The sequence below is a fragment of the Petaurus breviceps genome, unplaced genomic scaffold (assembly GCF_028583685.1).
Source record: "Petaurus breviceps papuanus isolate PSGF00001 unplaced genomic scaffold, PetGlider_PUasm1.0 90925, whole genome shotgun sequence".
Taxonomy (NCBI): Eukaryota; Metazoa; Chordata; class Mammalia; order Diprotodontia; family Petauridae; genus Petaurus; species Petaurus breviceps.
In genome coordinates, this window is record NW_027187380.1 from 30,224,596 (window position 1) to 30,230,074 (window position 5,479).

At 39.6% G+C, this 5,479-nt stretch overlaps 1 pseudogene; it reads left to right on the forward strand.

Annotated features, from left to right (window-relative positions):
- The first annotated feature begins 1,836 nt into the window (after positions 1 to 1,836).
- On the forward strand, positions 1,837 to 5,346 carry LOC138152804 (glutathione reductase, mitochondrial pseudogene; annotated as a pseudogene).
- Positions 5,347 to 5,479: the final 133 nt, after the last annotated feature.

Here is a 5,479-nt window from a genome sequence, read left to right on the forward strand (position 1 = left end):
TGCTGTGCTACTGGCCTGCTGGACTAGAGCAGCAGAAGTTCAATGTTGACTTGCCCTGGGGCTAATGACCTCCCATTGGCTTGTGCAGATACTGCCTGCACTGGGTTGTGCTCCTCTTTTATGTAAGTGTGAGAGACTTTTGCTGCCAACCTTCTAAATTGTCCTTAGTGAGAAACCTGTTAAATCCTATCTTTTTAATGGTTCTTCTCTTTTAGAATTCATTTTGAGGTGCTATTTTGTGCTTGTTTGGAGGGGATTTTGGAAGACTTTAGGCAAATTCCCACCTTTTCTCCACCATCTTGGTTTTTCCCTCAAGATTTTTTAAAAGAAGAAAATTTAATGCATCTGGAAAACAGGGGATGAAAAAGCAATCTAAGAATTCTTAAGACTCTGAAATCCAATTAAAAAAAAAAGGCAGTCGTGATTGTGCCTCCATCAGGCAAGAAGTATTAAAAATAAAGTGTACATTTTAAATGAAGAAAATGTATTTGGAAAACAGGAAGAAAAGAAAATCTAAGGATTATTAAGATTCAAAGAATTCAATATAAAAGGGCAGAGTCAAGACTGTGCAGTGAAAGGTAGCAGTTTTATTGTGGCTCCCTCAAAATCTCTTCTACAAAGACCTGATAAATACACCAAACAGGATTCTGAATGGGAAAGTCAAGAAAAAATCTCAGTGAGTAAGTTTTCCAGCCCAGGGAAGCTTAAGAAGTTAGAGAAGTCTGTAGACATTAGGATGGGGACTTACCAGGATCCCAATGCAGTAGAAGAAACAGCACTGGACTTAGGGGGCAGTGGCAGCAGCAGGCATCCAGGGATATTAAGGGGACTGAACACCTGAGTATAAAGAGATCCCAGGGGACACTGCAGCTCTGTCACCCATTAACCTCTTCCAGTTCAGAGTTCCAATGTTAAGAGGAGTGGTCCCAGTCACAAAGGAGTAGTAGCTCTTCCTATGTAAGGACCAAAGCAAAAGTCATTGAACAGACATCTTTCTGCATCAAACCATTTTGGAAGCACTGAAAATTTATAGACCCAGAGAGTATACTTAGATTTTTGATTGGCCAGTGGGTCCAGAAGGTTGTTACAGTCCCTGAGCGAGATTAAGGCTATATAAACCATGATTTGAGGCTCTGTTTTGGGGCTCACTTTGAGAAGTGTTCTGTGATTTGATCAGATGAGACTCTGGGAAACCGTTGTTGAGAGCTCCCCGGCTTTGAAAAACCCAGATGTTGATTTGGTATGGATGTAATGGTTGGACAGTTTGGAAACCTGTCTACTTGATCTGTTTCTCTGCCTTGATAATTCTGTCTGTATATTCTGAAGTTCGGGGTGCTGACCTTTTCTCCCTGAACTAGGTAAACGATACATATTGGACTGATTAAAGTAAGCTTGTTAACGCGTTTTGAGTTCCTTTCCTTTAACAAAGCAGATCCAAGAACCTGTGTTGGCAGCCACCCTGGGGACACGTGGGGTGCTTGCTGACACAATCAGACAAGAGAAAAACTTCAGTTCAGTGGATACCCTTATTTCAGCAATTCAAGATGATATTGATGAAGCTAAGAGACAACAACTAGATTAGCCAGAACATTTGAAACTCAAATTTCTTCCATATGCCAGAAAGCAAAATAATGAATGGCCACTGATCAAAAGTCATTTTATTTACTTGTTCATTTTCCCCCCTAGTATTCCACTACTGTATCATTGCTGCAGTGTTGTATTTGGTTAACTTAAGAAAATGTTCACAATACCTGTGAATTATTTTATACAATTCAATGTAGTTGCCATTTTATGCTTAAATTAATGTTACATTGCCACAGGGCCACTGCAGGAGGCATGGAGCCTTTGGGCGGCCTGGACTCCAGTCCCAGAGACCTGCCTATAGGCATCTATGATTTCCTGGTCATCCACAGTGATACTGGCAGCCTGGCCAGTGCCCAGAATGCAGAGGAGCTCAGAACCAGGGCCACCATGGTGAAGAGTCACCATGGGGGGAATATGTGTGAATGTTGGATGTGTGCCCAAAAAGGTCACATGGAATACAGTGGTCCACTCAGAGTTCATTCATAACCAAGAGGATTATGGCTTCCAGTACTGTGAAGCTAAGTTCAGTTGTTGGGTTATCAAGGAGAAGCAGGATGCCTATGTAAGCCATCTGAACAACAAATACAAATCATTCTGGGTCACGCAGCCTTCACAACGGACTCTGAGCCCACTGTGGAGATGAATAAGAAGAAATACTATGCTCTCCATATCCTGATTGCCACAAGGATATCCCAGGCCTTACCAATGAAGATCCCTGGTGCCAGCTTGGGAATGACCAGTGATGGTTTCTTCAAGATGGAGGATTTACCCAGGCACAGTGTGATTGTGGGCACTGGGTACATTGCTGTGGAGATAGCTAGAGGCCTCTTGGCCTTTGGTTCTCAGGCGTCACTGATGATAGATACATCATGACAAGGTCCTTTAATCTTTTGATAAATTAGTCAGTTCCAATTGCACTGAAGAACTAGAGAATGTAGGCACTGAGGTCCTGAAGTACTCCCAGGTCAAAGAAGATGTCCTTGGGTTTGGAGCTGACCATGGTGACAGCAGACCCTAGTAGGAAGCCCACCATCTGCATGATCCTGAATATGGATTGTCTTCTGTGGGCCATCGGGCACCCAACAAGCTGGGCATTCAGACCAATGACAAAGGGCACATCCATGTTGATGAATTCCAGAACACCAACAGAAAGGATGTCTATGCTGTGGGAGATGTGTGTGGAAAAACTCTTCTTACTCTAGTTACAATCCCTGCTGGAAGCAAACTTGCCCACAGACTTTCTGAATGGAGACTGGACTCCAAGCTAGACTATGAAAACATTCCAACTGTTGTCTTCATTCACCCACCCACTGGAACAGTGGAACTCACAGAAGATGAAGCCATTTCTTAATACGGAAAAGAAAATGTGACGGCCTTTATCTCTATGTGCCACATGGTGACTAGAAGGAAAACCAAGTGTGTGATGAAGATGGTAGGTGCCCTCAAGGAAAAGAAGATGGTTGGAATCCACATGCAAGGAATCAGGTGAAACAAGATGCTATACGGCTTTGTAGCTATCCTAAAAATAGGGGCCAGAAAGGCTGATTTTGACAACATGGTGGCCATCCACCCCACTTCTTCTGTAGGTAATTCTTCTTTTTTTCCTTTTCTTTTTGCTTTTTGGAGGGCAATTGGGGTTAAGTGACTTACCCAAGGTCACACGGCTAGTTTTTGTGTTGTGTCTGAGGCCGGATTTGAACTCAGATCCTCCTTACTCCAGGACTGGTGCTCTATTCACTATGCCACCTAGCCGCCCCTACCCCACCTCTTCTGAAGAGTTGGTCACACTCCACTGAAAGAGTAGAGTCTTGGGGTCCATTGCCAGATGCCAGATACCTCTTTTCTTGTTCCTGTTTTGTAGACTGTAAATTTCAGTCCAGTTCCCTTAGGGTCATGAAGATTTTCAATAAACAATAGACATGATTTCTTTAAAAAAAATGTTACATTAAACCCATCCTGCAACAGTACCAAAAAGGTTCATTTAAAAATCAAGATTCTTTTTCTAATATGTTGAACTAAACAGAAACTTTGTGAAACATACTACAGTAAAAGCAGAGAGCATAACAGGATCTTAAGGGTTTCTTATGATGGAAATATATGTTTAAAAGTAAAAACTGACTGGCCTGGCTCTAAGTCATCTGCTGCAGATGAGAATAGAGATCATTATAGCAGCTACAGATTCTCTATAATACTTCTGACTTCCAACTAATGCCACTAGACCTAGATGCCATGGAGAAGCAAAATGTGCATTGTATAGAACTTTGGCAGTCTAATGCCCTGAAAGGAAGAAATCATGGAATTTGTGTTTGATATGTGTACTGTAATGTGTACTGTATTTTGTTTGCTAAAGATGAGATTTTGTGAAACTTCATTTTATTTGGGATTATTTATTTTAAAAAAGTTTCTTATTAGGGTCATATTATTGCACTGGTTTCCATTTTATATTTATTTTCATATCCTGAATTCTAAGGGTTTCTGAATTAAAAAAAAATAGTTCAGAACTATAGCTCTCAATTTTCCATGTGTTTTCTGTCCTTTTATTATAGATGGTATTATTTGTACTCAAAATTATTTAAACCTTCTTTTTCACCTTAAACTTTGATTTCTTTCTGCTCATAATAATCTTTCCAATTTATGATCTTTATGCATATAATCATATCTAATCCTTTCCCTTCACTACCATTAATTCTGAACACTTATAGATACTCAAAGGTTATTGGATTCCACTTCAGAAAAATAAAACATTAAATATTGCAACAAATCCACTTTTTAAAGTAATTCATTGAAGTGGGGGGAGGAGGTGAGGACAGAATTAACCAGTTCAGCTAATGTTTCCCAGGGGGAAAACATTTGAGGGTCAATTAAATAATAGAATATATTTTTAAATTATTTAACTTATTTTTTTATTTAACATTTTAAATATAAATTATGTATGTTAGTCATGTGTAAGCTCTGCTGTAATTGTGTAACTAAAATGTTAATGTCAGTCTTACTGTAACTTGTAATTTGAAAAAGGATTTAGAAGGTTTATAGGTTAAATTTTTCTTTAAATCTTCACCTTTTAATCATAAGGGACTTATTAAAGTTGAACTGTTTATATTGCTAGATGGAAAGATAATCTTTGTAACTCATGAGACTTTCTCAGTATTAGGGTAGTTGGAAGGAATAAAGAGAGACTGACAGACAGTAAGTTATAACCTCATGATCAGTTTTGAGTACCCAAATAAAAGTTTTCTTCCATCTTCATTTGAGACTGGCTTCCAATCATCCTTAAGTCAATCATCCTTAAGGGACAGTGGAAAGTGCAAAGAGCATCCATGTCATAGGTCATAGTAAGTCATAATCTCATCAGTCAGCACTAAGTACCCAAATAAAGGTCCTTTCATCTTAACTCAAGGCTGACTTCCAAAGTCCATGGCTCCCCTTCCACGCTACCATGTCTTGCTTGGATCCACATGTAGGCAGCTTGCAGTTCATGGGGGACTGCTCCATCCCAAGCTCTTTGAAGTTTCTGTTTCTAAGAAAACAAAGCTTAACAGAGCCACAACAATATTTAATTAAGCTTAACAAATTTGCAACAATATTCACACACACTGCCGGCACTATCATCTCAATTCACTTTCTGTCTGAGAAATCAACGCAAATCAACAGAGTCCTTTAGAAGAAAAATATAGGCACAACTTCAGGATGCTTTCTATGACTGTGTTCTTACTGACCTTTATCTTTTCAGATTATGAATTGGTCTTTCTTGCAAATTTGTAATAACTGTATACATTTATTTCTCTCAATAAGTAACTCATACAATCTCCCATCCTCTTCCCACCACTGTACCACCCATCTTCTGGGACCTCTCTCTCTCTCTCTCTCTCTCTCTCTCTCTCTCTCTCTCTCTCTC